This window comes from Varroa destructor, unplaced genomic scaffold (genome assembly GCF_002443255.2).
Source record: "Varroa destructor unplaced genomic scaffold, Vdes_3.0 BEIS01000005.1, whole genome shotgun sequence".
Lineage (NCBI taxonomy): Eukaryota > Metazoa > Arthropoda > Arachnida > Mesostigmata > Varroidae > Varroa > Varroa destructor.
In genome coordinates this window covers 25,325,275-25,347,923 of record NW_019211458.1, presented here as the reverse complement: position 1 = coordinate 25,347,923, position 22,649 = coordinate 25,325,275, and the positions used below count along the sequence as shown (strand labels likewise).

The 22,649-nt window shown below is 42.1% G+C and overlaps 1 long non-coding RNA gene across 2 annotated transcripts in view; it reads right to left on the bottom strand.

The window, feature by feature from the left end:
• The window catches only part of LOC147755467 (uncharacterized), a 45,682-nt gene that overhangs the window by 12,781 nt on the left and 10,252 nt on the right, over positions 1–22,649 (bottom strand). Inside the window, exons 1-2 of one of the 2 annotated variants that reach the window (XR_015328165.1) lie at positions 8,824–8,960; positions 7,494–8,100 (exon numbers count right to left, since the gene is read on the bottom strand). This is a non-coding gene — a long non-coding RNA (uncharacterized LOC147755467). Of the gene's footprint in view, positions 1–7,493; positions 8,101–8,823; positions 8,961–22,649 lie in introns of those variants that run through there. The other variant, XR_015328164.1, reaches the window with a different exon arrangement.

Below are 22,649 nucleotides of genomic sequence, written 5' to 3'. Positions count from 1 at the left end.
AAGAGAAGTTTGTTTCCCTTGTGTCTGGCTCATTTCGGGTGCGAATCCACTCTTGTGTCTTGCTCAACAAGGATCGTCTCTGTAGTTTCTGGTTACCGTGAATAGCGATGGGCACCCACAAGTGCTGCTGTTAGAAACTACTAATTCATTTTCCATTTAGTCGTGTCATCCCTATTAACTCTTGCTTTGCGACCCAGTCGCACGCGTTCGTCTGAATAGAGTGCACGTTCGTTTAGCCGCCTTTTGCTCGTTTCCTGTGTGACTAATGAAGTCGGTCCATTTGGCTTCGACGTCACCGTTACTGTTGCTACACGGCAGCAAATGCTATGAAATCTCAATTCAGCCGCAAAAGCATTACGCCGATGTAAATTAATATTATATATAATGTATGATGTTTGTACGAAGCGTACTACTAGATAGATTTAGTCTCGAGCTTTTAGTTAAGGGTTTAACTCGAGAGACCTGGCGAGATTAGTGCTTTCAATGCAGACATACTCTTTTTTAGAATCCGCAAGGTGTTTGCAAAGTTAAAGGGTGCAATCACCATGATTTATTTTTTTTATTAATTATTAGAGATTAGTAAGGAATAGCTCAGTAGCTTCATCAGGGTGTGCCATACAAAGTTATTGTGACTAGTTGAAGGTTCAATGCGAAATTTAGACAATTTTGCCTTAAATTTAGAGGCAAACACAAAAACCACCCATTCAGCCCTGATTGAAATCTGCTAAGGCTGTGGTAGATTTTCCAAAAGCGGTGATCATTATTGGAAATCAAGGAATACTAATGACGATCTATAGTAAAGTGGAAAAAGGAGACGTTTGTTACATGTTGCAGACATCATAACATGTACGTCGCTGAAGCTGCTTGAATCGTGAATTATTTACAGCTTTGCTATTTATCACTGAAGCATTCTCCTACTTTAATATGTCAAGTTTAGATCGAGATCATATAAGTTCGTGATAGAATAAAAAATTGCCCTGGCTATCAGTACGTTCAGTAGGCCTAGTCAAGGCCATGTTCTCACTTGCTAGCCTCCCCAACATGACGATATATGAGATAATATTAAGGTGGACAGTCTTCGCTCGAATCCTCATCATTAAACCACATGCAATATCATCGCCAAATGGCGGCCGTTGCAGCGTGCAAACAAAGCCAATTATTTACATTTTTATGCTGTTGCCATAATAATTGCTCACATAAAATTATCACCGGGGCATGCGAAGGCTAAGGGCATCATGAGGGTAACGTTTACATTTTTGGGATCGCAAGCATCGGACACCGTGCTTTTATATTTAAAGCAGTGAAATGAGCTTAGTAGGTATATTAACAATTACTAAGTTAGAAAACTATCGATGTATTTAATAACTCTATTATTATTAAGTAATACAGACGTCACCGTACTGACAGTAACCATTCAGTTCATAAATAATAATGGGTCCATGAACAATACAGAATAATCGTTGATAATTATTCGAAATAATAACAAGGAACGTCTATCTATTTTGTCAAATGCGGCTTATGTAGCATTGTCAACTGCAAGAGGCAATGTTGCAAAAGCAACAAGATCTTATTTAGTTCTTCTTATCATCTCAGTACGCGATTAGGTGTGTTTCACTGACTGCAATAGTACTGCGTTACGAAAATAATTGAAGAGTATATAAGGAAGCGCACAATTTACAGTATTGCTAAAAGCACACATTCGGACGAGGCGTTAAAGATTAAGTTGACTATATGTACGGCTGTAGCCGCTAAGATGACCGAAAATATCAATTGAAAATTTCAAATTTCGCGGTTAAATCTCGTCAACGGGGTGAATTCACAGACTGTCCGTATCGATACGGATAGACGTTCCGCAGTTTTGACCTAGTCGATATATGGCCGTGGCTAATCTATTTTAACGGCTCCAGTGTAATAATGAGAGCTAACAACACGTTCTCTATCTGATAAATATGTTCCAAGGATTGTTATTCGGGTCTTACATCTCTTGTATGCAAACAACTGTTTGCCAGCTCGGCTCAAACTAAAGACCTACATTTCCCGCCTGTAAACCTAAATTCTCTCATTGCGTGTGAGCTTTTTAAAAGCGTAAAGCTACTTTTGCCTTTCTTATCCCCCTTGTTGGTGGCCCCAGACAATAATATAGTTTTATCGCACAAGCGAAAATCAATCACCTCCAAACCCAGTCCGTAAATCCCATTTGCAGTGCATCTCGTAAAAGCATATTCTATTATAGCAGGAAAATTTGAAACCATTGTAGCATGTGTGTGGAAAGCGAGGAGAGCTTACGAAACATCTGACGAAATAGTCCTTTACGTGATATTCGATAAGACTGAAGGGCCTCACATCCACGGTTCACCGGCGGTTATCTAGAAGAATGGTTGTTTTTTAATTAAACAACTAATTGCAACACCTGCTCCTCTATGTGTGTTAAAACCTTGGGGCGGATGATATTTGATAGCGGTAAGGCTTCAGCCCACTTTTCTGAACTTTCCAGCGCTGGCTCACCGAATCTTATTGGATTCTCAGTCCATTTGAGAGTGTTATGAATTGCAATGGCATGCCTCCCTGAGACACTATACTCTGCGTTCGTTGTTTGGCATGCCATGGGCATGCTTCCACTATCGCCCTTCAAGCTTCTGCGAACCTGGGCAAGCAGTTTATCAAGGCCTCAAACATCATTGAGATCTGACATTGGAATTTAATTGCTGAGTTAATAATCTCCACATCGCCAGGCCCCTCTGCGGCAGCTTGCAATAACCCCTACCGCCACCTATTCATAGGACAATCCTGCATCGAGACGTTGGCGACACTCACAATTCGAACGGAAAGCTATTTCGAAGATGCTCACCTTCTGAACTCGCTCGTTTTCGAGACCCAGTTAGTACTGTCGCAAAATGAAGTTAGATTTCGTCATTCGATTTCATTAAGTCGACTATTCGCTTGAACAGATTTGTGAAAACGGGGTTTGTCGTCTAAATGCCGTCTTGGTATGATCACGAGGGCATAATAATAATGCCAAACATACATAGAAAAATCGAGATTGACCTGAGAGATCATTGCAGTCTCTGCCATTGTGCAGTGGCAATGTACTCGTCTACTAAACTCAGTAACATGTGAGACGGTCTATCTTTGAAACCGGGCGTAGGCACACTCCGTTTCGTGTTGAAAGGGGCCGGCCGTCAAAGAGCGTATCGGACGTAAAACTCGAAACAACTATATATTTAAATTCATTGCATTGTTCATTATTTTACATATTCCTAAAGTGCTGAAGTGACGTAAGTAATGCGAGTAACTGACGTGTATTACACACTATTAGGAACAGACAGATATGTATAATTTCTTTAGTGAGGTAGCTATATATTCCAGCAGCAAACAGTATTTATACTTATAGAAATGAGCATATAATTATCACTGAAGCATAGAGGGTAAACATAGTGATATCGTCATAAAATAGTGCCAAGGATTACATAAGTTAATTTGCTATATACTTTACTATTATGAAATAGTAGTAATGAAGAAAGTCGAAGAACACCGAGAAAAAACCTATAAGTATCTTTTTTTACTCATTAATAGCACACTACGAGGGTACTTATATTGAAATGTCCTCCAAAGGTAGATTCCAAAATCAATGCTTGATAAACTCCCCTGGCAATATGTACTTCCAGGACGCACTTACACCATGTGCGGACCTATTTCCTTCAGGGCAAATCCCTACTGAGCGTTGTTGTCAACTGCTTGACTAAAGATTTCTATAATATGTATGTGCCCGATATATCCATATGCGACTGTTTGCTACTTCAAAGTTGAGACCGTCGCCTCCAATTCGATGTCTTCCTAATGGCGCTTGCTACGTATCACGGTGGCTCAACAACCGTTCAGTCGTTGTTGAAATGTTTCGTTCAATGCTGAGTGACGTGTCCTTACCTTTTTACGATTTCCATTCTATTTTCGAATTTCAGTAATTTTCTTGGTTCGTATCCCAATTCGTGCACAAATCAACAAGCTCTATAGTGTTCATGCTTTCCGATAACAGCGCCGGGTAACAGTGGCAGACGAAAACGAGATCGAAGGAGCTGTCGGTGGTAAGAGGGAGAATATGTTTCTCTTACTTGAGCACTGGAGGAATCGCTGGAAGAAACGCTCTGCTAAACTTCTTTTGCACTCCGCCTACAGACGCCGTAGCTCGGATAGGGGGTGCTTGTTCTGGATACCACTTGGCACGCTAGCCCTACCTTCCTCTATCGAATAGCAGTGGCTCCGTGTTAGTGGCCTTCCGTTTCTAGGACCTCACTTATGTTGCCCCACTTCATCCGTTCGCACGACCTCGATTTGTCGAACTGCGAGACAGCGGAAATTAAATTTAGTCCTCTAAACGGAAGTAACGCCGGAAGTTGTGTTACGTCCTCTGAGGTTTGCGCATCATATGCCACAATAACCCATCTGTCCAGCAGCAGTTGTAGGCGGATCGTGCGATGGTAAGGCATGGGGTATTACGACCGTGCTTGGGTGTGACGTTGTGTGTCCTATTTGTCGCCTTACCTTTACGCCACTTCGATAGCGCGCCGGCCAGTCCACCAGCCGTGCCCGTCTAACCATTACTGGCGTCCACGTCAGCTTTGTAGATGAGATTGCAACCCACGTAAACTTGTAGCCTTGCAGAAATAACACAAGCTTCTGCTGACGCTGAATCGCCACATCAAAGACAACCTGCACCCGGTTCAGTTGCATCTGACTCAACAAACGCAAAATTCAACCGTTGGATTGCATCAGGCTGTAAAGACGGATGAAGGCTTATGGTCGATATTGCACGTCATAGCGTTACGCTGCAACACAAGCGCTACTTGTAATACAGCCGTTTACACATGTTTATGGCAGTCTTGCCACCCTGGTAAAACCCTGCGACGGGTGGAGTGAAAATTACGATAGCCTCACGGACGGTTCTGTGGGATATACATGGGTCTCTGGACAAGCAGGCGCCTCTAGTTGCTGGACTAAAGCAAATCGACGGGCGTAACTGGCGCTAAAAGGTGAAAATGTAATGTACTGTGTACGAAGCGCAATTACTCAACACTGCATATAACGTTGGTGTCAAAGCGTGTAGTTGGAGTAGGTAGATGATGATTGCTGGCAAGATTCGCTGGCCCAATTATATCAGCCAATGAATGCAATGGCTCTTGAGATGTAGGCTTAAAATCTCTGCTGTTGCTTCTTGGTCAGCAGATGCAGGATTAGCAACATTAAGCAGCGCTATTACGTTTTGTAGCTTGATACGTTTGTTCGCATATATTAAATTCAATCAAGGGAAACTTTATTTGTCAAGAATATCATTTTTGCGATACTTTGGATGAGATTCAGCGCAAGACGTTGCTACATTTCTGCTGATAATCGTTTCGATATTAACGTATTGGGCTATAAATATATGGAAAGAAATTATTGTATTCCGCAGGGAAAACATTTAACTAGTTGTTGAAATTTACCTTCAGCCGAACTAGAATGTCAAAAGGACCTTCGTGATTACGAGGTCCGGTGGTAATTGCATCAGCGTTGAAGGTCTTTGGACACGACCGCTTAATCAATTACAATTCGACCTTATTTCCTTAGAGTCAGTTGTCTAAGGGCTCGCTGTTCCTGGCTCAAAAAATAGTTGTGGAAATGAGCGCTTATTTGAATGTTCTGTCGTTTGGTATCAGCAAATGAGAAAGATTGTAATGAATTTGTTCTTGTATTTTTTTATTGTTTTTTTCAGTTTCGCAACGTGTCTTGTCAGTACGTGACTTTTCTAATCTATCCCCCTTAACCGATGTGATTGCCTTCTGACATCTTTAATTGCGCTGTACCTTGACTTTGGCCCGTCAGCAGATCCTTTCAGGCCAACTTTGCTGGATAGCGATTCATTCTTTCATCTTCCGTTCTTCTAGCTAGCCTACGAGCGTTTCGTCGCCGCAGAACACTCGCCGACGCTTATTACCGCCTGAGAAGTCCACCAACAACCAGTGCCCATGGAACTTCTTCTGAGCGGTGTAAACTTATTGGCGTGATTCTGTGATAAGTTTAACCGTCACGGAATCATCAGTCATTCTCTTTAAAAGTGGTGACGATTTTGTTGCTGTTGGTGGCCTCGCTCCACCGTTCAATGTCGACCTTGAACACCTGACTTCACGCGGTATCCGTTACTTTAGCTTATACGACAATTCCAAGCTTCTATGGACCTGCTTATAATCAAGTATCAGCTCTCCGGGGTTGCAACTGTATCGTTCTCCAGTGTATTCGTGTGTTATGGTATATATATTTTTGTCAATTGTTAACTCGTGTAACCACCATGTAGGGGTGTTTCTCCAGCTTGGGATTTTAGCCTGGTCTGCTATGCTTGAGTGGCTTTGGCACTGTTGAAATATTTCTGTCTTTTCTGGCACATTTTACTACATGTGAACGTGAAGTTCTAGCTGATCTTTCTTCAGGAGTCTGACACAGACTTGAAAAGAGGAACGAGGCTTTGAATCGAAAATCAGCTTTGCGATTTTGTGCTAGAACGCGTAGCATCAGAACCTCACCTGATTTAAAATAGAGCAGCAACCACTTACGCGGAAGTAAACAATCATGGTGAGGAGCTGTCCTTGTTTGCTACAAATTACTCCAAATTTATTCGGCAGCAGTAAACGCTGCGCGGAATAAAAAGACACTATTGTTGGGACTAAAAATAGGTGGCCAATTTCTTGCATTGGCAACCGATCCAGTAAACGTTTTTCCAACGTTTCGATCAACGTAATTACTCGTTGTAATGTAGATTATCTGGTGTGCGTTCGAAAGCTGTTCGATGCAAGCAACCATATCCTAAAACACGTTATCTTGCTAAAGGTGTTGCGTACCGAGCAGTATATTACGGTAACAACGTAGTTCACGTGAAAAATCCATAACATCAGGAGGAAATATTTTCTCTTTCGGGCCAATGGTTCTAACCGAAAGATGTAATCTGCTTTCTAGGAATAAAACTATGAATTCCTGTTCTTCATTGTTCTACTCGAACGCATCAACTTTGACGGCATTTGTCTCAACAACCAGAACCTAAAATACTGTAAGCTAGAAACAGCGGAGCGCTAGTCGAAATTACCTGGCGGTGATCTACGTCTTGTTAACCACATCTTTGACATCCGGTAACACCGACCCCCACTTCCATCGCGTTATCAAAACCAAAAGGTCAAACCTTCTTCTAGTTTTTATACCTCGGGTTCTCCCCCTTCTAGCCAATTTGGTTATCCATCTAGACAGACAACACCAGCACCTCATCGGATTTGGCACAACCCCCGATACCATTTCGTCGGTTCATCAACCCTCAATATTGTCGGAGAACAATAGTCAGTCACCCTTTTCCAACCGTTGATTTGAATCTGCCTGGAACCATCATGCTGATACCATATCCTAGGAAATCCAGCATGCATTCGATATAACTAGGTAGCTTGCCTCTCTTCTTAACCATTAGGTGACAATCAACCTACCTCCTTAACTCCACAATGATGTCCGTCGTCGTCAAACAGAGCCGTTGATCTGCTACGAGCGTACTATACGCTAGCCTTTATCGAGTCCATGCTCAAGCCTTTGGCGCCTGCTCCAAACTCACCAAAAATCGACGATTGTTTACTTCGCTGTAGCAAACTCAGTTGGAAATGATGTTTGTATTATGACATATAAATCCTTAAAATGTTCCTGGGTTACTCATAGCACAAAATAAAGTTATAGCACTTAATGACATTGGGAAAGTCCGCTTTAAGCAGAATTCTAACGCAGGCTGCTTCGCTAAAATGAGATGTATTGATTTTACCTGGCCAGAATGCTTTGGCGTACTATAATTCGCTTCGTGTTTTTATTGACAAGATTAATCTTCTACGTATTGATAAGGATGACAGACAAATGTTGAACAAACCAGAAGAGGGGGGCATTAAACTCTACTATCTCAGCAGTCCTAATGCGAGTAGTGAAACAAACGGCCAAATCCGTAAGCGGTGCGCTGCGAAGGGCGTCGCGTTCTGATCTAATTAGCAGCGTTGTGGTTCGTAATGCGTCCGTTTGCAATGATCATATGGCCAATAGTTCTAGTCGCGATACCTTTGGCACACATTGGAATCAATCTTTAGACAGCTTGAGTTGTCGTAAGTGAGGGCGTATTAATTTTGGTGTTTTTTTCGACATATAATCGTATCACCTATTCGTTCTTATCGACGTGTTTGATCCCCAGTGAGGACCATCTTTTAGTAAGAACACGTTTTAAAACTATACTCAAAACGTAACAGACTGCACTTAAATGTGTGCAATTTCGAAAAGCGTCTGTATAAGTCCGTTCTTGAAGAATTATCAACTAGACCCAATTAGTGTTTGCGCAGTTTAACGGTACGTAATTGCGAAGGGAAGGGTCGCGGCGACATCATTGGATTCGATCGTCTGCAAGGACCATGCATTTCGAAAGGTCGGGCAGCGATCGTGAAAGCCGTCTTAAAATGAATAATCGTACTAAAAATTATTTTTATCATTTTTTTCTAATTTTAATTTCTTCCGTACTTCTGTTTTTATAATAGACGTATTGCTGTTGCTCTCAGGTTTCAATACTGAAGTGTGACTAAACCTTCTCGCTTTAGGCCTACGCAACGATCCTAGAAGACATTAGGTAACTTAGGACTTGTTGTTTTAAAAAAAAAAACGATTACCGTTTTTGCTTGTGCTACTTATTTCAAAGATGTTACCAACTGAGCAAACGTCTCATCCAATGTAGATGGCCGATAGTAACCCTATACATTAAAAAAGCATATATCAATAAAATCGAAAATTACCGACCCGTTGTACATCGTAGCATTGCCTGCAGCCGAAAAAAGTTTACTGTTGATCTGCTTGAGCCATTCGGTAAACTTTATGGTTTTGGTAACGCCGTTAACGACCTTCCAAGGAGTGTTCTAGGTACGCTGTATTGCCACTAATGCTTCACCACTCGTTTGCTTCTCTAAACTGAAGATTCTCGCTGTGTCTATGACAACTTCACCTTCAATTCACGATATGTATACTCAATGAAGCAATAAATTTTACGGTTACGATATTTCGTAATCTTGGCTATTTTGCACAGATTTGAGCTTCATTGATCAAACAGACTTATTCCAATGATTCGCCGAAAAAACGATGTTATAAATAAACAGTAGACATTTTATATGTGAATGTTTATTTGATGATCTAAATAAATGAATGATGTTCCAAGTTTTACATTTGGTACTGTTTTAGGCGAATGGCCCCTTCAAGCACAAAGCAAACTATGTTCATGTCGTTCGAATTTAGGCCGCTTCGTTAAGTGTCCTTAGCTTGAATAGCCAAACACATTATTTCTGAAGCATCACAGGAGCGTATGAGATGATCTACCAAGTGATTTATTGTTCCCAAAATTATTTTACTACAGCCCCTTGTAGTCTTTTTGCCTAGCCAATAATTTGGGTAGGTTTCAGGACAAATATGTCAAGCAATAAGGTGATAAATCTTTTCCACTTTTGGCCGTTACTGCCCGTGGTAACGACACAAAACTTTGCCATTTCAGTTTCAAGTGCAGCATGTATAGTGCAATACGATAAATAATCTTTACAGCATTAGTACTGTATTATTTTTATTAAAAAAAAAACAAGCTTAAATATTTAGCCTGGTGAGTAATATTTGTACTAACTTAATTAATTAACCTTTACCTACAAGATATCAACGTAGATACGCGCAGAGGGCGATTAAAGATGGTTAGATATTAGCACAACTGGACCACTTGTTACCCGACAGCCTTCAACAGATGTTGTATACACGCTTTGTTAATGAACAGTGTATAGTGTTTATAGTAACGCTGCTAGATATAGAATATAAAAATAGAACGGTATGAAAGATGGTCTTATGGAAAGGTAAATTAATGGTAAGCTAATTATCATAGTAGTGTTCAGCCACACAAATTTCACCTCTTTTATAATCTGCTTGTAACCCACATTTACTTAGCCCACATTTAGTTCTCTTTCGAATGCTGACTTTTGGAAGTGATTGTGCCAGATTTTTCTAGTCTCTGAAATGTGCTTGAGAATCGACGTGCAATGAGGGAGCGCTACGACGCGACAGACTAAGATATAGCACGAACCACCTTTTGAGGAAAAGCTTACTTCCCCATGGATCAAAACAAACAAAATTAAATATCCATTTAGCGAGCTGGCTGCTGGGGAAAGCTGCGAACAATTTAAACGGGCCCTAGGCGCCGCCTATTTCTTTTTGATTTCATTGGCAGGCATTGTTCCATCCAGGCGCACCCAGCAACCCTTTATTAACTAATTCTACACGACGTTTTGCTCTCGTCATGAGTTGAGGTGCAATGTTTACAATAGACGAGCGAGTAGACCGCCTGTATTCATTTTCAGAAAATTTTCGTTACTTTTCGAGCATCATGACATATACGTAGAGATAGCAGCCTGCTATATGAATCTATGAGCTCCATATAGAACAGTCGCTATATCATAGTATGGTACATTGCTGGCCTTCACACAGCTGCCCAGCTAGACGAATCAGCGAAGTAGAAAACAGCCATAATATGTTTTTTCCACAGTGAACCATACATTGACATATACATTCATCAATTTCCAATAATCAATGTGCTATTACTCAGCTTGAGGTGCTCATTTGTGAAAGCCGCAGTGCAGTTTTTTTTATTTGACCTAGAAATTGTTTTAGGTTTTGTGTCTGAAAGGGGTCAGAATCCAGCGATACACATAACGGATTTTCTTGTTTGCGCGTTATCCTGCAGATTCACCCGGAATTCGATGCAGTCACCATCTATCGCGTTATAACATAGAACTACATTAATAACAAATGTTTCCACTCAATGCAACCATTGAATCGAAGTTCTATTTCTACCATGAGGAAGCGTATTGTTATGCTGCCTTCTCATGATCTTTGCATGATTTTCTATAAACTGTACAAGTTGTACAGCTCTGATATTGTATACACACAAAGATGGTAGCCTAAGGGTAAGTAAAAGAAAAAATGTTTGCGGCATCCGCATGGTCAGGCAGTTAATGTTTGAGGGGTCCGCACGTATTTCGCATACCTTGCTTCCCCCGAAATATAAGCAAAGTATAGATATTCTATGCAACTTGCTGAGAAAGGATTCTGTGTGAGGTTTGTCTCAGCGTCTTAAGTAGTCCAAGGCCGACCAGGGTAATGGAGTGACTTTGGCCAGGTTCGCCAAAATACATTATAGAAAGTAACATAATCTGTATGGCAAGACAATAACGAGAATAGGTAATACGTTAACGTCGCCGAATTGTGCTTTGCAACTAGGATTCGTGTCTTCGAAGGTGTACGACACGAACCCCATTGAGTAATCGAATCGAGTCATCTCTGCGTTTGGTTCCCCTTATTCAAAGGTAAGTTGCTAACCTGTTTTATGTTGATCGACTATGACAGCGTATGAGTCTGGACCCTTCTGGACATCATATTTGTTATTTAGTAAAAACAAAATAACATAAATTGATCGTTAATAACGCTTTTACGTGCGCGTTTCAATGAAGTCATCGTAAGGTTACTTGGCCAACCACTGTTGACTGGACTAAAGTAGTATTTCGACCAGCATAATTCAATTTGTATACTGGCACTCTAAAATTCTCTGAGATGAATCCCCAAACGTAATGAATAGATAGAAAACGATAGTCACTTATTTTCCTACAGCGCAAGACAAAACGGGAATTTCCCTAGAACACTCGTCGACATCAGTGTGGATGTCAAGGTATTAAGGCCACTGGGCCGCTCGCAGGGGCAAACGTGGGACAGACCGTTCCACCCTACCGATTCCCTGTCGCATATCTCTCGTTGACGTTCTTCCTTTGACCTCACTCTTGCCGCTGCGACTTGGTCTGGCCCTTTTTTATTTGTCCTATCCCTACATTCTCACGTACCCATGGCGCATTGACGTACTTCCCTCAATCTTCTCCTCCATCTCCTATATCGTGCCACAAGCTGTTTTTACCCTGCTCTTACCCATCCAACGCTTAAATGCAGGGTTCTCGCAGGGAAGCTTCCCCAAGACCCACTCGTACCCGCCCGTCTACACATATTTGTCCTTCTTTATGTAACTTATGTGATATAGAAACTGTGCATAAGTTAGGGAAGCGATGCTACGGTAGGGCTCTGTGGTAGGGCGGCAGAGCGTGAAGATTAAGCTCTGCTTCCCATTTTACACGCTGTCCCTCCTGGCCCGACTTCGGCTCCTGTACTAATGTCCAAACCACCAACTTGGTACAGTGCTGCTTTGCGTTACAGCAGTCTATTGGGGCAGCTAGGACAAAGGGCTCAATGGATTCGTGTTATTTATCTGTATCGGAGTAGCCCAAGTGAAAAGTGGGCAGCATCGCGTCTTTCCGTTAGTTCTCACTGTTAGAAATAGGAAGGAACGAATACATCTTACTCTTCAATGTCAACTAACCAGCTATACGGGGTGCCTCAAGCTAAATAAAAAACTCAACCGCTTTTCCGTTAAGGTGCAACGAACATTCTGTTCTATACGTAAGAAACCCACTACATATGAAAGTGATCTCGAAATTCAGTACTTAGTGGTGCCATTAGCGTCTTCTTTCTTGTTGATAGCAGATGCGGTTGAGCAGAAAACAAACCTGTGGTATAGAAACGTTACGATGGCAAACACTTAAGGTGTCTAATACACACATGTTTAAAATTGTAGTAAAAAGGACTTGAGGGCTTCTTAATTAACCTTAATACAAAAGTCATACGTTTTTTGTGACAGATAAGCGCTATGTATATGCAAACAGCTTCTTTATAAGACTAAACGTAGAGAAGTTGACGTGATACGATATATGTATATGTATATACACGCGTAGAGAAAGCATATTTTATGCTTTATGTTCTGCAGCCTAAAAGATAATATTAAATAATTCAACTTGATTCAGGTGTCTCAAAAAGGTAAACATATTTATAAAAAAAAAGAACCCGGAATAGACAACAGAAGGGCTATTCTACTGCCTAACTGTTTACCGCTTATTATGTTCGAGGCTAAAATCTTATGAATATCTACAATATACAACGCAGCCAACTGTGCTGAATAGATTCATATATAGATTTGTGTCCAGAACTAACCGTTGTGGTTTGAGGAGCAAGTAAATATTCATTCATAGAAAAATCGGCTTATTACTGTTATCTTAATGGAATTGAGAATGTCTGTTACATTGGTGAATGTTTTATATATGCCAAAATAATCTAATATAAGAAAAGCATAATAATAACAGCAATAACTTGTTCTCTGTGTTAGTTTTTGCAATCTGGGCCAACACCGTTCTACGAAGGTATCAGTCAACATTAAACTTCTGGTCATCTCTGTACCTATCGTGTTGTCGTGGGTGATGCCTTACAATTTACTAGATCCGTACAATTAAAGCTGCCGTTTTTTTATCGTACTCTGTACGAAACCTTTTTAAGTAAGGGTATTTCTCCGGCTTCGTGTATCCCTACGCTATTTTGTAGCCAGTTTTCTCGCTCTTCGATACCTGGCTAGCAGGCCACAGTTAAACACTGCGCATAGTCCAATTTCTAACCGACTCCGCGAGCCCTAAATGGCTCATACCGACCCGCTTCAATGCAGATACGGTTAGCCCCTAGGCCATCACCGTTGTTTCCGCTGCCGCCGGTTCCACCGAGCCAACCCTGAAACTTCTCGTACATATAATAATACCTTTTTCGTCTCTTTCGTCGTACCACTACTAGGTAGTGTTGCTTCCATCACCTACCCGGCAATCCGTCGTCTATTCTTTCTTTCGGGATGGAAGCCTCAGTCATGAGTAACACGTTCTTTTCCAAGTATCGACGCCGTTCAGCGGCTCCGGTATTGGCGCTGCCAGTTATGGTCACCCACAGCCAGTTTGCTTTGTATTGATTACCTGCTTGCGGGCGTCACGTGCTCGTAAACGAATGCGGCAGCGTGACCTAGTTGGCCGACGAGTTTCAGTTGGAAACAAATATTTATTCTTCGTTTTTCAAGCGAAACGACCGACGTCCTCTTCCTTTCTTGTTTATGTCCTACTTCTCGCTCAGCGTATAAATAATAAATAGCCTAAAATATTCTTAATTCAATTCGCATTTCCTTGCTGCTGTTCGCCCCTCAAAGCAACAGTAGGTGCAGCTCCCTAGAAGCTTTTAGTCTGGTCAACACATACCCATGCCCGACGCATGCAGCTTCGACGGCGCTCTTTGCCGCGTGGCGACACCTTCTACAGTAGTAACACAGCCGGTGTCGCTGAACTAAGAACTCAGATTACCAGCTGGGTTTTTCTTCCTTGCATTCTCTTCAAGGGCTACGACAGTGCAGAATTCAAGGTCCGTGTTGTTTCAAGATGGGTAGTGTTTGGATCTCAGAACGCGCCAATCACTCAGTTCTACTGCTCAGTGCATCCAAGCAAAACTCTACTATCAACTCATATACCAGTAGAAGCACGTGACTGTGCGCAGAGGCTGGGATTGGAGGCGAAGTGAGTGCGTGCTGAAGTAGAAAGCGTGCATCAGGAATGAGAAAACGGATTCTGAACCAGCCCAGAACAATTTCATATTTTGATGGTAAAGAGTAAGCCTTGAGAAGGGCCGACCTACTGAGAGCCAATGGGTTGCCTTAGAGCCCGAGGCAAGTCGGAACCTGCCTTCTAAAGCCAAAAACGACTTTCGGCTAAAATCGAGCTATATTTATCCAAAACATTAAATGACTAAACTGCCGAATGCCTTTCTATGAAACAAAGTTTCCGACTATTATTTACATGGTTTTTTGAATTATATCGTTTAACAAATTAGAGACGTGCATATGGTAGGAGTGCTTCACCTGCAGATAGCAACACAGTGTTCCTCTGACATTGAGGACCTTTTTCACCTAACGTCTGATTTGGTGCCTATATTTAGGTTGATTATTTTGTCAGTGCTTAGACACCAAGAAAAATGAAGACTTAAATCCAATTATTGAACGATTTTTTTTTAAGAGTTACCAATTGCTAAATCTCTAAGGTTATGAAAAATCTATATGCTTTAAAAAATCTGTAATCGTAAAAAAAAATCATTACCGTATGCCGTTTATCCCACGCAATATGAGGTATCTATGTGTGCCAAAATACCTTAATCCAGTTTTGTTGAGGCATAGCCTTAGAGTTCTGGTGACTTGCTCATTATTCACCCTTTCATTTTACCTTTGCAGTTGTTTTTGCTACGCGGATTTCGGCAAAGGCGCGTTCTACTTGCCTACCTTGAAGATCTGGCACTATATTTGTAATAAGTATTGTTAGCAGTATTAGGATTAGTCCCCGTGGCTCCTCATGATGGCGCAGCTTCAACGAGTTGGCCTACAAATTTAATAGTCGATTATGAGAAGGTGTGCGGCTAGGACCTTTAGTCAGTTCGAGCTAGAACAGCGGTCCGCCTCAATGTTTAGTAAAACTACTTTTAGTACCACTAATACGTAGTAAAGTAGCAGCATTGCAAAAGCTAACCCTGGTCCATCTCCTAAATCCTGTTACATTCATCTGTTTCCTTCACCCGTCGGAGTACGTGGCTTCGGCATTCGTTGTCCTCTGGCTGATTTTCGCCTATCTGCCGTCTGTATTTTTCCTATCCAGAAGCCGTTGCCAATACTGACCGGCTTCCACGGTCTATTCTAATGGACCATCACAAGCTAATGGACCACATACCGCTGCTGCTTCCGCTGGACCCTGTCCTGTCCTAGTCACCCCTGAAGTAGGCGACCTTACCCGGCCAATTGCTACTTACGCAAATCAGTGGGATGCTATCTTACTTTACACTAGACTAAGCCAGATTACTGTTGCCATCACCACAGCATTGCAGGTTGTATTATGCCGGACAGTCTGTGGTGCGTTCGCCGCACAAATGCTTGAATTATCTCGGCCTTCCTCCGGTGTGCGCTCTTTTCCTTAGCCCACTGTTCCCGACAGCCCTCGCAGGTTTTACTCCAATTTCGATTCTACTCTGCTTTGCTCACACGAATCGTACGGCTACTTCACTAGACTTCTAACACAGTTCCAGGCTAGAGGCAGATGCCACAAGGCCTAGTGAGTTAGGGGGTTGGCTCGGTACGAACTGCAGCGGTACCGTCTCTACCCCCCTGCTATCTCTGTCAGCCAATAGAGGGGTTCCTGGCACTCAAATGGTGTTTGACTCGCTGCCGGGCTGCATCGGGTGCCGTTGACCAGCCACAATTACGCTGCCAAGCATTACCAGCAAGCGCCATCCACTCTAACCCCCCAAATGCAACGGTCGGTTCAGCCGCCAGCACAGCGGCGACGGCAGTTACTTTGTCCGTCGTTTGAGTGCTACGTTAGCTTAGTAGCGGGTAAGTAACTTGAGCGGCTTGCGTGCTGCGAAACGGCCGATTCTAATTAAAAGTTAGGCTTCCGCCTGCTCCGAGAGCCTTGACGGTGGTCTAGCGTGGTCAGCAGTACTCAATAACATATTTTTATTAATTCGATATTCCACGTGCTCCACCGTTGCCCTCGCTCTTTTCTCTTACCCCTTTGGGTGTTCTTTTGCTTCCCAACTCCAAATACTTACGGTAATGTGCGTGTCTAAGCAGCGATTGTAATTTAAAACACGTTGACTACGGTGACGTCTAGTGGGGTGCCCTCAGAGATGCAGTCAATCAATACAGTCAGCTGTTTCACCTCACTCAGTTAACCTACCTAGGACTGTAAAGATAAGTGGCGAATATTCTTTTTTATGCGGAGGTTTGTGCGTGGGGGTATATATACGTGTTTGGTAAGATAGACCCCGATGAAGATTATGATAGTTGCTTTGCAAAAATCCATCGAGATGGACAATCACTGTGAGATCTCAAAGCCTTCATACTGATTTCCAAATTTAATCGAATAACGATATAATCGCCTGTAGTGTTAATTAATTTGGTGCCATTCTGTATTTTTGCTGGTTAGCAAATTGTTGAATGATCGTTCTACGTACGGTGCGGTGGAACTTTTCGTTTTACATTAGGGACATGATGCCTTGTTTTGATTTTAATGATACCAATTTTCGAAGTCAACACCATTCTTGCAACGAAATGTGTTTATCTATAATAAATGACCAAGCTACACACTTTTATTATAAATAAATGAAACAAGTAAATTTTTTTGTTCAGTTCAGGAAATATTATTTACCGATTTCGGTGTACTGCCATTACTTACTGTTGTTTAACACTCCGAGCCAAAAAGGTTACCATAATAGTACTGATGCTGCGGTTCAGATGATTTGGTGTTCTAGTAATCGAAAACAATACAACTATTAACTTTGACAAGAAGTTAAAACGATTTGTTTCTACGTCACAGTAGTATTCTTTAAAGTGGAGTACTTTTTTTAAATTAAGAAAGAGATACACCTGTTTACTAGCGTGTACGCCTTCCTTGTCATTCCATTGCAAGTCTCTCCGCTATTACGCTACAACTACCTCTCAACGATAACGCTGAATTGTTAATTAGTGCATTCAGCTTATACATGGGGCTCCGCAATCCTATGTGACACTGCCAAGAATGAAACGGCCGTTAGTCATCGAGTACCACCCTCAAGGGGGATCAGAGTCGTACATCGTATGCTCACGTCCAAAGAGGGAACACGCTAGGGGATTTACCGAGGCTTGCACGTTTTAGTCCCAATCATGCCAAAACCATTAGCATCACCAGACAGCAACGATGTCGCTATGACCAGTCACCGAAGCAACGCTTGAAGTCTGACAAAGCCGAAGTTCGTCGGACTGAATGGACAACGCCAGTTGCGCTGGGACAGTGGATGCCGTCTCGGACATTGAACATATCAAACAGGCTTGTAAAGACCACTCCCAGGCTATCACGAAACACGGGCACACACAAAGCTCCAGCGAGGAACAGAATGACGCCTAGTTGACAGGGAGGTCGTGGCGGCCGCGGAGGTTTAACTGGAGTTTCTACAAATACGCTAGCTATATTCAACAATGCTTAACAGATGGGTATGTCAGCTTTACGGTCATTCAGTGTTATAAAAGATTAGTTACTACTAACTTGGCTGTGTGGTGCTTTTGCTGTTGTTCGCAACAACCACGTTCAGTGTGCTCTGTGTTCATAGAGATGGTATGTAACTGGACATTAGGTTACGGGTAAGAAATTGAATGGTAGCGCCTTTACATAAGTTAGTTAATTACCTACATTAAATTGCATCATACTAAGCTCACGCAAATAGCTACGCGATGTCTTTCATAGAATGGGTTTCAGCGGGACGTTTCTAATGCGTCCTAGCTGGTGAGCCCGACCACAACGCCTTCGTGCAAACGAAAAGAATAGAAGTTATGCCTTGGGTGACTCATACAGCGTAAAACTAGTTTGACTGGAACAAATAAGAGGACTGTTAAAATCGTATGTAGTTGGCTCGTTTGATATAGAAAAATTAAGTACCTTTTTGCCGACACTAACATGATATTTTGGAGGGTGCGCAGTCAAAATCGTTCTTCGATTGTCTTTTTGAAGGACGAGGGTTTAGATCGCAGTCGTTACAGGGCCTGCTTCGTAGCTGATGTCATCCGTTAGAGTTCCGAGAGAAGCGTGAAAAGCAACCCTTTTATTGCGGACTGCCTAAGTCGGCCAGACGTAATCTTCCTATAATTTTAGCTATACCGAGCAGCGGTAAAATATTTCGAAATACATCATTATTCTATATAAGACAAGTCCGTCAATAGCGTATCACTGAATGGTGTGGCTTCACAATATCGCTGCAATAGGTGATGGAGAAAGTGGTTGTATGGGTTTACATTTCTAGCCCAAAGCATGTGCAATATGGCGTCTCTAGACATATATCAGCGATACAATTTAATCACAGCAACTAGAGGACGAGTTCAATGTGCAAACTTCACATAGCAGTCTTTACAGGATATAGCGTACAAGATTTACTCTGCATATATCTACGAAAATAAAAAGTCTAGATACAGAATAATGGACAGCGTTTCCTAAAAAGGTTGCGTCTTTGACCTGGGCAAATAGACCACCTAAAATGTCAAGTGCTACATTATAGACAGCAGAACGCACTCGAACATCTGAAGAGCTTACCACGTAGTCAGCACGCTATCGCGTTGAAGAAGCGCTAGCAGAGTCACATAGACCAAATCCAGTAAAGGAAGAATCAGGATCACCTCGGGTTTTTCTACAACGCTCGAATTCCGTATGCGTGTTGTATTGAACCGTATGTCCGGTTAAGAAAAATGTCTAAAGACCACATCTACCAGTTGCATAAGATAACGAATGGCAGAAAATATTGTTATTAACATCGTGTACAGGCAGCGCTGTACATAAGCTGAAATTTACACTATCGGAGTAACTCTGATTAGATCTATATACATATATTAATATAGATAGATCTAATCAGAATACTATATGTAATAATAATACAATATACAATATATATATATATATATATATATATATATATATATATATATAGCGGTATAATACCCGTGTAGTTCGTACAAAATTTTTTTCGCTTTCCACCTCCAAAGGAAAATTCGAATTATTCCTGCACTAACTTGTATAATAATGACTCATATGGAAAGGTACAGTTGATTACAATGATACCTGTTCAGATGAAATCACGCAATGGCTCAAAGTGCCACTATACTTTCTTGGTCAAAGAAAAACAGCTAACATGATGATAATGACTAGGGGAGTTCCAACTCAGCGATAGGCTAAGATCATGGACAAGCATCTCATTTTACCTTGTTTACTTGAACTTAGATTGTCGCCTATAAATGTCGACGCATAACGGAAAACGTTTTGGCTCATAACTGTTGTTATTTGATTACATTCGTGATAACACTCCTGTTTATGCAGAATTTTACCTAGTTTTTTGGCGGCCCGTGGCCTATTTTCTGTGCAACGTTCGTCTCGAATGCTGTAGAATGTTTCTTGCTGAGTGACGGAAAGCATCTATAACCGTCAGGGAACGCGTTCCAATGTCGCGTTATAGACGTGAACGCAAAATTCCTTATGCGGGGATGTAGACGTTTTACTGAATCCATGTTGTCGGCCGAGCTTACGCAGACCGCCAGCGGCCTTCGACAAGCAGTCAACTTACCTGGCTACACAAGCAGCCTAATCGCAGTAGGCCACAGATAGTTTATACCAGAATGGATTTTTTGTAACTCGCTAAAACCCTTGTATACGTAGTGCGGTGACATGGTCACGGTCGTTAAGAATATCCAGCGGCCTGTTATTTCTATACTAGCTTTACTGAGCGCAACGGTTCTACGCATCGTAACCAAGCATCAACACCACTACTACAGTTATACATTTTTTTTTTTTTTATAGTTTCTTCAAATTCCTATACTGAAATGTATCTATTTTTAATGGCTTAATACTACTAACCGGTCAGAAAGATCTGCGTTTGTCTCGGAAGCTGTTTATACCCGAATGTTTTCATTAACGCCTGCTAGCAAATCGTCGCGTAGATAGACTTTGCACGTGATGTAAATGATGAAGAAAGCAAAAAATTCGTGTTCATATCGGCCGATCAATCGATTACCTAGCTAGTCGAACATCCAACAAAAGATCTTCACAGAATGGACTATGAAACGATTCTGGACAATAGGACGCGATAAGTTCTCTCTCAGGGCGCAAGTAAAAGCGTAACAAACTTCTTCAATGAACACAGGTAGATGGCGTACAGTTGCTATGAGGGAGAAAATTACCGTTTAGTCTGCCGATACGACGTGTCCAAATTAGTTCAGTCATACGTAAAGAGATCTGGCTTGTTTTTACAGGTTAAAATTTATCGTTGCCCTTGCTTTAGGATAAACCGATTTAATTTAGATGATGGCTGTACAAATCGAAATCACGCCATCTAGGGCAGAATGTCTTATTTGCCTTGATGTAGCGTGTCTTATAAAACAACCTTAAGTTAGGAACGGTTAAGCAACAAAGGCTCGAATAAGGCCGGCGATTAACACCTTAACGCACACTGCGCACTGGATAATATCCGACAAAGAAAAACCGATATTTACTGCACAATAGTCCTTCGCTGGCAGCGCGTTCGCGACCAACATGCCTGTCTCCCAAATCATGTGCCGTGGGTCAAGGAACCCTTCACACGTTGGGAGCTCATTTAAAACTCACCTATTTTATAATGCCAAAAGTCTACATAGCAGTCCCAGAGCAGACAGATTTGGCAAGCTTGCTGAGCATAAAAAGTCAAAATTCAGGAGCTTCTTAGTGAACTCGTTCACGTTTCAGGCCAGTACGAACGAGTACAGCGTCGCCTTCCGGTTCACCCTAAGGTACGCAGCTGATGAGGTCAAACCTTGTCGTAATGCCCCATGATTCAACGACGTATGCAGAAGTGCCTTCCAAGTCCAGATAATTACCTGCCGACTGGCCATAATCTAGCAAAGGATGCCTTTTCTATTCATTATTTTGCGGACTGAACGAAGGAAGCGCTTTAATGCGTTAAAGCAGCTTTTGTGCTCAGAACGAAGTAACATTCGTGCAGTTAATTAAAACGGTTTAAATCCTCCTTGGCTCCATAAGATCAGATATCCTTACTGCTCATTCTTGGCGGATATTCACTTTCAAAAACCCCGCATCAAGGGAGAGCCACTGTAATGAACAAGCGAGCCAGATGATGGCGCCGGTATCACGTTCGATGGACTAGCAGCAGCGCCTTTACAACGCCTGTCTACACGATAGAAGAATACCGGAAGGCTGACAGAAGGCGCTTCTCTCCGTTATCTCAAACGGCAAATGGAGTCTTCGGAAATCGAGCTCGCTGAAGGCACTGCAGAAAAAAGCTACCGCGACAAAGCATTCTGAACCATACCCATCACGCGTCTCTTCGCTTTCTAGAAGCTTGAGTCATAATTCCGGATGGACAACAGGGCCTTCGTAGAGAAAAGTCAACAACGACTGCTTGCCAAAGATAAGATCAGCTGTAAGCACCAGCTCATCGTTTCAACTCTGCGGGAAAATCCTCTTACTGTACAAAATGATACGCCGAATCTGGACCCCTTCCAACGGGTGACAGGGGTGGCTCAAGGCGAGAACCTTAGCCTCCTAGTTATCTCAGATATTTCAAGCAGCATAACTGGGAAATGCGAGCCTGTCATAGCAGATGTTCTACCATATGCCGATGATCTCGCGGTCTACCGGCAATGATCTGACTTCAACGGTGCGTCACGGATGCCCGTGGAGAAATCAACTTGGAACGACCAAAACGATTAACTGGTTCAAAAAGCAAAGCGACAAGCAACAAACGACACTTTTTGATTGCACTCGACGTCTCGGAAATATGTGAAGAGCTTTTGCTATCTAGGGCTAATTTTATCCTGCTTCAGAACTTACTACACCAAACATGTCTCACTTGTAGCGAGCGTTGCCATATAAAGCCGTCGTTATTCTCGTAGAATACGACAATACGCCTCTTGAATACCAAACTCATACCGATGGTCTCATATGGCAATAACCTCATCTGGAAGAACCTCAGTTGTCTAGACTGTACCGGGTTAGACCTGTTGTTCTCAAGAGAGCACTAGGCCTGTATGTCCTGCCATAATCGGTCCGTGTATTTGCTAGCGAATACGCGGCTGTATACTGAAGATCTAGAAT